At 34.5% G+C, this 12950-nt stretch overlaps 1 protein-coding gene across 1 annotated transcript in view; it reads right to left on the reverse strand.

The window, feature by feature from the left end:
• LOC121418923 (myoglobin-like) overlaps positions 1-12950 on the reverse strand; it is a 39277-nt gene that overhangs the window by 25122 nt on the left and 1205 nt on the right. The gene's annotated exons all lie outside the window — the stretch shown is intronic.

Genomic DNA, 12950 nt, shown 5'->3' on the forward strand with positions numbered 1-12950 from the left:
TACCCCTTCCAGGGATTTCATCATTTCAATCTCTTTTAGAATTCCGAATACTTGTTCGTACCTGATTGTTTATTCCGACTACAAACTCGCGTCTGGACCAAAATCAATCTGCTAGCTAGGTCAACTAGCTCGTGTAAAAGTGAATTGCTACACACGCGACTTATGCCTTCCACTGAACTCTTTCTAATTCCATCTCTTGTTTTCTTTCGGCGACTGTGCCAATTTGCAGATGAAGTTGATCGATCGAAGTTTCGACGTTATCACGTTTTGGAATTGCCGTTGTTTACATCAATTAATTTTCAGAGCGCGTTTGTGTGGGAAACACGGCTGAACGACTGATAAGTATTTCACGGGATATTGTGAGATTGGATCATGCACGGAGGTATACTCCATGATTGGATGTACGATAACTATATCCAATAATTTGGGAGATCAATTACTCAAGATCTTATATTCAGTAAAATCTTATAGTGACTGTATAGTGCGCCCTAAAATGAGTAAGCAATGAACAAAATTAATGCCCTATTAAAAAAAAGATGTCCTTTTAAACCTGCTCCATCGACCTTATTGTATAAGTTATTGATTTGAATAGTATATCTTTTTTGCACAACTTATTACTTTGTCTTGCACAAAATAATTTAAAATTTGGGTGGTAGTTAATCAACGCTGGTACCTACAAAGTAGCACGTAATAACCCCGTCCTGATCACCTCTTGCCAGTGAAGCAGAACTCTATGCATAGTATGTCTGCATGTATTATGAAATTATTTTCACGACTTTGATTGCTTATTGCTATAAAACGAGGTATCTGTATCCAGCACCTAATAATAGAATCGAGGACATAGAAAAATATGTTATTCATATAAATCTCGTTTCATGTAAGCAGCAGCAGCGGAAAAAAATAATAAGCCATCATATCGACTGTCCGAGACATAAGATCGAGTTAATATGTGCAGTATGTAATCAATCTAATTATCTCGTTTGTCGTTGCAAAATTGCCATCTGACAATTGACGTCCTGTTATAAATGAGTGCTGCAGATGCAACGCGCACGATTTGAACAACAAATTTGATTTCATATCACCATTCAGTATCTGATACTATTTTGATTCCAAGTTAAGAAGTCCAGCTTTCACGTTTAATGGCTGTATGCCTTGGTCATTATATGAATTATCGTTTTTGATTAGACAAGCAATGTTACTGTTCAAAAATGGTAAAACAATTGGGGAGTTTAAATTGATAATTTCATATATCACAATAATGATCGATCCAATGATGATATGTAACCGTGCACGTCAGAACCATTCATAGACTTATACACATACGCCGTCAAACATGAATGAATCGTCGATTTTTTTGGTTTAAGATATTACATTCTTTTAAACCATGTAAACGAAATATGATTAGCATGTGATTGAATAAGTGTATATCTTATATCAAATGAATGGAAAATAAAATCCAATTCTACTCATCCAAGTAAATTTTTATTTTAAATTTTGTTTAATGATTGATTGATATCAGTCACTATCAGTTGCATTTATTTGTCGCTTATTTTCATTTTAAATAAATTCAACATATTTTCAACTTATTCACTATATTCACTTTAATCATACTCGATATTCTTCAAGTACTGAAGATTTTAAATAACTTTATTTTAAACGAACATTCCTCAACAGTCTAACAAACATAACGGCACGTTAAAGTCAGGGAAACGATTTGTTTATTATCACATTGGTTTGGTAAAATATTCAATACGCATTTTATTAGATGTAAAAATGTCTGTAGAAAGGGGATATTTCATATCATTTGTTGTCATTTCGGTGAAGACAAAAATGTCAAAATGTGTTTTTCTGTTCATTAATACTCGTCTTTACTTTTACGTCATTTTCAAACAATCACATGTGTTTCTCCTAATTGTGAAAAAGAGTGTAAATCTAGATATACTCTGTCACAGATTATAATTAAATCGAAGAGATGTGTCAGTTAAGTACAGAATCGACATAGCTTTAATTCAATATGGTATCAATTACACGTGCATCTGACGATAAGAACTCATCTAAACAAACCATTTTACATCGATCATTTTCCTATCGTCAGCGGATTTACCTTTTAGTCACAAAGCAGAATATCTCATACAGCCTAATCTGAGTTTAGCATCTGATGGTGTAGAATTTCTCCCAAAATGAAAGAAAAGTCGCATAGTTTGGCGGAAAATTGGTTCAAGGAGAGAATCCCGTTACATGTATATTATCAGTGGCCATACAGCAAGAAACAGACGACTGCAATAAGATAAATTGGCGCCAAGTGAGTTCAATGTCTTCGTCTGACGGGGTAATCGTTGATATAGGGTTGTGTGCTATTTTTTTTAATTTCCTACACCACATCCCCGTTAGGAGTCGAATCTCAAATACATTCGTGAGGTTTTGTAAGCCTACACCCCACGCACACACACATCCGTGCTTGCTCACACATAGGAAGCCCAACATGTTTGCTGATGATAGTACCAGATATAACGATTATCTTGATATGAACAATGTATTCCAGACCCTCTGCGCCATTGACACTCCGCTATTACAATGGTTGCTTTATTTTCAAAATAATGAGAACTTTAACTAATACCTATGTCATGTTTATAGTTTAATAATTATTAGCAAGAATTTAGATTCAATAAGGGCATATGCGAAAGAGCATTCACTACGAAGGAAATAAGAAGCAATGAAAATCACATTTTCAATTCTGAACTATATATGGATGATATTGAAGAATAGGACAAGTAAGGAATTACGAAGGCGCCTCTGCAAGTGAGGGATCTCAGGATATTAGGAAGGTAGTTGACCTTTGCGTGTGGGGCATACGGTCGAAAAAGATTCGCTTGCACCATTTAAGAGAAGGACTGGTTCATTATATGTAAATCCCAGGAAATCTCATTTTCACTTACATTGCAAATTTCGAACGGCATCACACAAATGCTGTGAAGAAACCCTTTCTCTTTTTTAGTAGAAAAACTGCAATAGTCTGCACGCGACTTGATTTTTCCTCGCTTCTTGAAAATATCGCAATTCCTGCTCTTCCCCGAGACAGTGCAATGCTCTATGTCTTATTCAATTATGTTGATCGCTTTCCCTTTTCTTTTCCAAAACACAAAGTCCTTGGTGGGAGGTAATAAAAAGAAGTTTGTTATATTCATATTCATATATCGTATCGTTGATGAGTACATCAGCAAATGATTCAGCAAGTATGCCATTCTCCTGAATTTGAATTTGCACTCATTCGTTTTACTTCAAGCAAATTCTGTACTCAGATTTTTCCCAGGGCTTTCACAGACTCGTATGTAGAATCAGGATAAATCTATTCAATTTTCAACTAAGCTATGCCAGCAGATTCCGGTACTATAATATTTCACTTGAGATTCTTACTTCTACATGTATAAAAGGATAAACTGGAATTAAATTGTGTATCACTATGTATATGTGCACGTATACATGAACGTGTTTCAATCAATACATTTTCCCAAAGTGTTTACTTCTTAGATAATTTTATAAAATGCAAATTAATATTTTTAATCGATTGCATTTCAAAGAATAAGAATTATGGTGTGTGTAGACTGATGATGTAAAGTATTCAACTATCGGTCGAAGAAACGAATAATCAGACAAAAGCCTAAACAAGTCTCTTTTCAAAATTTTATCTTTGTTCATTTTACAGTACTGTATTGAGTACTGAATGAAATATATGCAGATTTGAGTTTATTTTCAGCAGCACTAATTTCCAATATTGTGACTGGATATAATGCGCGCTGTTGATTGATTGAAAATCAAGATGCGCATGATTTTTAGAGTTGCGATTGATTGCAACTCTTTCTGCATCAGGCCCCAGGTCTTTTTTTTCGTATGGTGAACTGTCTCAGACATGAACAATTACAAATGATTGGTAAACGTCTGTAAAACTCATTCACACCCACACCTGAGCAGATTATTGTTATCATTAGCATTTTTTTGCTTTTACATGAAATTCGTCAATAAAATAACCATTGTTATTGAAAATGCTATGAATTACTCTATAATTCCCGAAGATAATGTTTGCAAGAAAATGTATCTTTTTGGAATAATTTCATTAAGAATTTATTTTTGATAAATTAATTTTCAGTCATTTATAATGGGACACAAAAATTAACACATGAAAGAAAATTAAAAACATTAGGCGAAATACTAATGCAAAGAAATAATAATAATAATAAACAATTCTTGTATAGCGCATGTCACAATTATTAATAATGTCTCTATGCGCTTCCAAAGGACTTGGATATTAGAAATAGTCAGATTCATTAAATACAATAGTTAATTGATGTAGACAGTACAAAACTATACCCAACTTGTGCTTCAAAGCCTTTACTACAGTGTTAGAAAAATATGTTCTTTAGATTTCGTTGAAGGCAGCTCTGCTATAAAAAGGATCTATTTCCTTCCCTTCATATAAATGTTTTTAGAATTATTTGTTCTCATTAAATTTACTGTTTCCATATTACATACCAATATTCTTCCCGATCCACAGATATTAACACACTCCCTCCTACCAACGCACACCCACACACACACACAAGTCACCCATGTAGGAGGGTGTGCGTGTGTGTGAGAGAGGGGGGATGCAAGAAAACCAAATTACACATGTACAGAACAAAATGCATCTAGTTGTAATCATGGATTATTGAAATTTATTGAAAGAGCAAAGACCAAGTTTAATTCAACGTGAGGTCCATCTCTATCTTCGTGTGTAGTACAAGCACGGGTTTTACTATAGTAATTGACTCGGTGGAGTGTATAATCAAACGAGTCGTCCTATTATTCACTGGATATTATCTATGCAGATATAGTACTACTCAATCAGAAGGGATTACAACACTTTTCCGGTCAATTTCATAATTCATAATGAATAAATGAACTGGTATTACGTTAACCAATGCAGAGAGTGTAACAACCCCTGCCTTGTTATATATAAATTCAAACGCCCTTTGAATAACAATCCCCATTTATTCCTTGATTATTAGATTATTGTCAGCTTCAAATTTTAGTCTGCCTTTTTTCATGTTCATTAATAGGTATACACTCCGGGTCCTAACACAGGTGTAATTTGCAATCACTTTCATAATTACTCCCTGTTTTCTATGATGGAACGTTTGACTTATGTACGATATTTGCATTGTTTAAACACATTGGCCTACGAAAATATGCGTGTCTACAATCCTTGATGAAACTGGAAACCTTCTAGCCCAACGGCAGACGAGTAATGATATTCACAAGACACTGAATAATTTCCCATGTCAGTCACCCTGTTCAGGCATGTAGTGAACCTACACAAGCTACCTGGAGAGCATTTTTATTAAACAAATACTGATTTTTCACACACAACTGTTATAAGCTACTGAAATCACTGCATCCGATTGGTTCACAACGAATTAGTCCGCGATGAAGTCACCGACGAGATGGTTCGTGAAACACTCCCCATGAAGGTATCATGGGTGTTGCTTTCAGCCTCCAGAAACGTTGTCACCTTTTTGACAACATTGACGTCAACAGAGCATTGAGAGACGGACGTCGTGTCTTCACGACCACAAGCTCCATCTATCAGCATAATTTATCATTTTATTTGTAGGTTTATGAGAGTGACGGGATATCCCCCGTACATTAGCTGTGTCTCTGAACGCGGTTAAAACAGAAAATGGCGCCATAAAACGACGTTAATTGCCACGATTGTCATCGGTTGGAGTATCATTTCCGATGCGTCTGTCATTTCTCATCCCGTCCTTCTTGAAAATATTTCTTTTTGTGATTTACAAACGACTTTTAAGTGAATTAAAAGTAAAATCAGATTAAAAAGACTCGAAGCAAATAGGAATATCTTAAGATTTCTTGTCATTTTAGGGTGACAAGACTCCGAGACCGCCAATCTCTTAGGCTACTGTGCAAGATTCGAATATGTCACCGTTCAAAATAACAGTTAACATGGATTGTAATTAACACAGTTTCAGCTCGTATTTTTTCCCCATTCGGTTTGATCAGTATCAATCAACTCATGATTTAGATCTTGGCAGAACTTGAATAATGATTAACATAACTGACAAGTTACTATAGTCACTAAAAACACAGTTTTTCAGAGCAAATTAGGGTAGTATTTGACTGATTGAGTTGGAAGAGAGTAAGAGAGAGAGAGGGGGAGATGTGTAATATAATATAACATAAGTATGTATCAGATAGAAAGTGTAAGAAAGTTGTGTGTGTAATGTGTATAAGTGTGAAGGTACTGTACATGTGCATGTTGGTGTGCGGTGTGTGTATGGAAGTGTAAGGGTGTGTGTGTGAGAGAGAGAGAGAGAGAGAAAAAAGGGTAAAGGTAGATTTGGCAACATCAAATGGCCACACTATTCAATCAAATTACATGCATGTCCATATCTAGATTGGCCATATATTGTATTCTTCCTGCTATGCCGACAAATTAGTTTTTTAATAGCATCTTTAAAATTCAAGTTTTAGAATTCCCATTCCCACATTTTTTTTCTCATTTCTACACACAATCATGACATAATGGATCTAATAGGTCCATGCATATATTTAGTCTAAACAAATAAAACATTAGGTTTAAAAGCCGGAAAGGTGTTAATTACAAAAACATAATGGTGAGAAATGAGATGTGGAAATAAAGTGGGCAATAAATGACTATTATTCTATGCAACATTTCCCACCACAGCGTGAGGCGACAATAATCACATTTCACACATTGTGGAGCTTCGTTATATGCGGGAAGCCATTACTTCTAATAGGAGCACTCCTTCCACATTCGTTACAGATCAAGGACACTAAGAGATCTTAGGACATTATACATAAAGTGTCTTTCCTTGTTTTCGAGTGCATTTAAACCAAGTATTTCATGCCTGGAGATGAATATAGGTCGCTAGTCTAGGTCGTTCAAACAAACATTTAAACATCAAATACACCCATATAACAATCAAGTTATGTTGACCAAAATAGTGATAATTGGACAAGCAGCATAATTATTGAATATTGCGTCTAAATTGGTGAAATAAGAAAATTAAGGCATTTACATTTCTGTTTGTTCTCACATAAGACAGTTATCAGCAAATCCCGGTCAGCATGTAAATGGTAGAGTCATACACTATTTGGGGGGCATTTTCTGAAATTATATTTAAAAAAATCAATTTCTATATAACTCCACCGAATCAAAATAAATCATAATAATATCAATATTGGATTTCCATGAGGAATCAAAAAAATTCTAACATAAACTTCAATTATATTTCATACATTGCAAAAATAAAGAGTCAGTGTGCGACATCATTGGCTCTCTCATTTGCATATCACTGTATTTGCAATAATTACATGAAATAAGTGAATCTTTAAAATATAATAACTTTCTCATTTCACAGCCAATTTCAATCAACATTTTTTTCGTTACACTTGTCATGTTTGACTATTTTTTTTATTTATCAAAATTAATTTTTGCTTGGATGTAGAAAAGTAAAAAACTGCTCAGAATCTGACGGATTTTTTAACTCTCTTTAGATTTAACTTCAATTTCTATTCGCAATTAGTTAATCTCAAATGGCTTAGTTACAAAATGGACACTTTTGACTGGTGGTCACATTGCTGTTATTTTATTATTATAACAGATTGACACATGGATAAATTATACACTCTTATAACTGTTGGGCAGCATACTGTCTACACAACAATATTGGTTAAAACTTTATCCAATTCTGGGTAGTTTTGAAGCAATAATGTGATTTGGATTTAAACTAAACAGCATTGGTTGAAAACTACCCAGAGTTGGATACATTTTTAAAACCAATTGTTGTATGGACAGTATCATGCCTAACATTTTAAGAGTGTAACTACATTACAACATATTTTGATTGAATCTGGTATAGGATATGGACGGTGGCGATTGTGGTTATAATAATTATTAATGGCAATAATCATTATTGCCTTTTACATTGACTAATGCATAAAATTGAAGGCAGTACTTTCAACACAGCCTATCAAATGTTGGCTTTCTCGCTAATAGTGTATACACAATCTCCACTATCATGGGATCATTAGGGCAATGAAATTTCGAAACTCTTAATTTAAATGTATCTGTGTGTGTGAATGAGCATGTTGGGTGCGTGGGTGTGGATGGGAATGTGTGTGTGTGTGTGTGTGTGGGTGTCCGCGCGCGAGGAGGGTGAAGGTGCTGTTTTTGTGAGCGTTTGTTTGTGTGTAGGTATGGGCCGTATATGTGTGTGCGTGTAGGTGCGTGAAAGGGGGTGTATGTAATTCTCCCAAGTCTCTTTCTCTCTCTCTTTTTAACCATTTTGATTGTTGTTTCTTAATGAGATCTCTTGAGGCATTGACCGAAAGAGGGTGGGTAAAATTAGGGTGGATAGCAGGTTGAAGTTTCCAGGCTCTAAGTAAAGATGTGAATAGGAGGAGGAGGAGGAAGGAGAGGGTAGGGAGAAGAGGAGAGAGGGTGTCAAATGAACAGGAAGGACTTTAGCAGATGATCACAATTATTGTCATTGAAACGATTCTATGTAGACATGCAACTAAGATTTAAATAAATAAATAATCATCTTAAAAATAAGCATTGTTTTATAAAAACAAGTAATGACTATCCTAAGTACTTTTGAAACACAGGCTATCATTGTAATCTGGCATTTTTTCAATATGCAGTAATTAAAGAATTAAATGTTATTGGTCCCAACTCATGTTGAAATCCACTATTTTTATTTCCATTAGTACTGATTAATGATGAAATTATTTAGATCAAGGGTGAAAACAATTCTCCCATCTCACACCCCGAGCAATAATAAAACAACAACCGGCAGTGTTATAGCGTTTAGCTTATTTTACAATGGGCGGCATCTCTCTCTTTTTGGGGGGTTTAATTTTGCTAATGGGGTTCAACCATCAGACTGTTTATCATCCCGTTACCACAGTTACATTGTATGTCAATCTTCACCATGAATATCCTTCATCCATCTATTAATCTATTCCCTTTATCTCCCTTTCCTTCTCCTATGATTGCTCACTCGCTCACACATCAACCATCGTACTCTAAAATGCATCCAGTCGCTATAGGAACTGATTTCATCCTCCCTGTGTGTATACGCGATGCCCAGTGTGCTAGAGCGGAATGGAATTAGATTGTTGAAAGTTTGATTATAGATGATCATAACCAATATGCACGGCTTAGGTATGGTAGCATTGTCCGATGTATGCAAGCCGGCTGAGATGTATGAAAGGCGGGGGGGGGGGGGGGGTGGCAGATATTATTTTGCTTCCTTATGACACACTCTACACAGAAATTGATTTGAATGTAGTATCAAATTTAATAGAAATTATGTTTTATGGGTAAATATCATCACAGTGTTGCTTAAAATTGAAAACAGCATTTTGGCGTTATGCTATCCATAAACATGTATAATTCCTCCTTCCCACTTACCTCCAGACTTGGAATAACAGCAAACATGCTGCAATATCGTGACTGTAATATAATTGGGTGCTCATCTATATTCGGTTACTGTGTTAATGCAATAAAAGTAGGCTGGGTGAAAAGGCCATAACTGAAACCAGGTTCTGTCCAATTATCATTTTGATATTTACAAACTATATATCATTCAGTTCCAAACATTTCCCCTTCTTATTCCTCTTCTAATACATTCGAAATATGAAGAACATCTGTGTGTTTTTTCTTAAAATATGATATTTTGTTAATAACGTCATTTCAACTTCTAAATGTTGACTATTCATAAATTCAAACTATGAAAACAACATAAAGGCTGTCTTCAGCCTAATCATTGACTTAATTCTCTCTTAAATACTAAACGTCTACATTAACACATACGATAGTGTTTTGTCACCATGCTGTGCAGAGAGCGGAAAATGATATCTTGAAGATCTTGACTTCGAAGGAGGTTTTGATGCATCACAAGAGGACAAGAACCATTTAACTTGCACTTCGCTTCACTATTAACTAAAATGTATCATGAAGCCCTATAACAGTCACACTGGGGCGGTGCTACAGGAAGGGTGTGGTAACCATCCCCTGCTTTTCAATTAGTGAAAAGGGTTTATAAAAAGGTGGATAAAAGACGAAAAGGGTGAAAAGGAAGAATAACATACAAAAGAGAGGATGGTATAGGTCATGTCACTTTATGTGTCCAATGTAATTCAATTGAGAAAAAAAAATGGCGTCTCGCCCCATCAAAATATCCTAGCACTGCCCCTGCAGTCATGTGATATTTAAAAGGACACGGAAAAACTCAAGGGACTATAGTTTGCACTTATGCTTATATATGAATCTGTCTTGTCTCGTCCTATAACTTATCTCTTATTTTATTTCGATCGTTCTTAGGTGTTGTTGCTGTTTTTAAATTCAATTGAATACATTTTATGATAATGCTAATAATGTGGGTAAATTTCTTGCCGAAGGAAAACACGCTACGGCTAGATATTGATCCAAAGGATATTGATTGGAGCCATCACTTTCATAACAATCCACATTTATTCAATTTTCTTTTTACTCTTGATGATTATCAGGGTTGTTTGGGGGTACAAATGGTGAGACATTAAAAATATTTGTAAGTTCTTTCATTACTGCAAACATATTTTACTTAATCAAAAAGAAATACCAAATTTTGAGACTTACCATGAGATATTAATTTAAAAAACAGACAAAAATTAATACTCTTTTAAGTATCATTTCTATCATCACTGCAGATATACCGTGGTTTAGATATCAACAATATTGAGTAATTGATGATTTCGCATAATATTCACTAATTAATGATTGAAGCGTGTCCCTTAAGCATCGCTCTCTTTTGACCTTGGATACGTTAGTCTACTCAATATGGCAACCATGAAACATTTATTTTGTAAACAACAAGCATTAAATAAAAACCCCATCAGGCATTTCACCCCTATATGTATCCCATATAGTGAGCCCCTAATCATATTCGAATCTTGGCTGATACAAGGGCCACTTCTTTCCCCAAACTCGGCTTTTATCACAAGCTTTTCTGAGAGGTGCCCCCGTTTTCAAATAATTGCTGTTTATTGTATTTTGCATGGCTTTAGATTATTTGTGGGAAGTAATTCCTATTTTTATCTTCTTTATCTCTGCAGAAATAAAAAATAAGTCGACCAACTTATTTAAGTGATTATTTTTTAAAGGGTGTATTTTTAAATTTGAGAAATTTTCGTTCCCCTTTTTCATGAACTCCTTAATCGAACCCCTGCTTCCAAGAAACCATGCCCACTATAAAAGACAAAAAATTACGTCAGTCATGATATAATACAGCGATTTGCTAATTGGCTCGCTTACAAAATCTTGCGTAGTAATCCTTACAATAGTTCCTGAGAGATATGGGGACGCATTATATAAGGGCATTTAAAGACTATACAGACTATACAAAATTGTCCTTTTCCGGGACGAATAAAACCACATCAAAGCTTAAAAGGCATGCAAGATCACACATCACGAGCTCAGTTCACATACACTGATTATGTTACGGAATTGGATGTGAACTTGTCTTAAAGACTACGTTTGTTATTCTTTTGTTTTGAAATTAGCTTTGACAAATTTTTTTGCTGTTGCTTTAGAGAAAAACTTGCTAATACATTTCTGAATAGATTTTTTTTCATTGAAAACTCATATGGGTACTAAATCCGATTTATTATTCAATTTTGAGAGATCTTTTAGAAGCTATATTATACGACGTAATATTGATTTCCATGATATATAAAATTGCACAAGTTAAAACCCGAAATAATATAAACCAGGGTCTTCAGTTATCGGTATCATTGTCGTTATGTAAATAAAATACTTTCCCTTTCGCTTGTATCTTACTCAATTGAGTGATACTCTCAAGGGCTGTAAATATTGAGTGAAAAATTGTAATTTTTGTTCTGTGGATGTGGCAGTTATCATCTAACCACTGTAGCTTGTTCCTGGCTATCTGTTATTGATGAGGTATACTACGATGTTTATTGAGACTGCCATGGTAACCATGAAAAATGCATGCACTTCATCATGAGTAAAACAACTTTCACTATCAACGACAATGTCATTATTATAATAGTAGAAGTGATGAGTCTAACTAAAACATTTTTCATTAAAAACCAGCTTTAAAAGCCAAGTCCACTCCAACAATATTAAGTTGATGTGAGCAAGAAGAGAAAATGAGACAAGCAAAAACACTAACAATTTCATCGAAATCGGATGTAAATGGAAAATTATATGACATGTGCTGTTTCGGCTTATTTCACAACAGTTATATGCACATCCTTTCTTCAGGCTGCAAAATAAGAGAGTCGAAAAAAAACTCACTCAATATTATTTTTTGTATTATATTGTAGGCAATCCTTTTGTATTCGTTATAAATCACATGTATATCACAAAACGACGAAGTTGGTCACATAAAATTTGAAATTAATAATTACAATAATGATGCAACATTCCAAGTCTTCCGTTGAGATTTTCCTCAAATGAATGCAAAATTGTACCATCTAAAAGATTGCAGCTGATAGCATTTTCTTAAAGAATTGCATCCTTGCATTCCTTGATGTATCTTAATCTCTTAGAGCGTAGAAACAACTGTAGCAAAATTAATCTTCTGAATTGAAAAAGAAAATCGCCAAACCTAAACAAACTTTTCAAAATGATACTGATTGTATATTATAGAAATGTATGAGAAGCTTATAGTTTAACAACGGCTTAAAAGTCCGTTATTATATGATTATAATACTGAAGAGAGTTTACCATGATGGCGGTGTACTCAACCTTGCATAATAATTCTTTTTCTCTCTCTCTCTAAATTACGTCATTTTTTGCCAGGCTATTTATGCATCTCAAGTACTTTTCAGATTTTAATTGATAGATACTAAAGTTTTTGTTTATA

This window comes from Lytechinus variegatus, chromosome 7 (assembly GCF_018143015.1).
Source record: "Lytechinus variegatus isolate NC3 chromosome 7, Lvar_3.0, whole genome shotgun sequence".
Lineage (NCBI taxonomy): Eukaryota > Metazoa > Echinodermata > Echinoidea > Temnopleuroida > Toxopneustidae > Lytechinus > Lytechinus variegatus.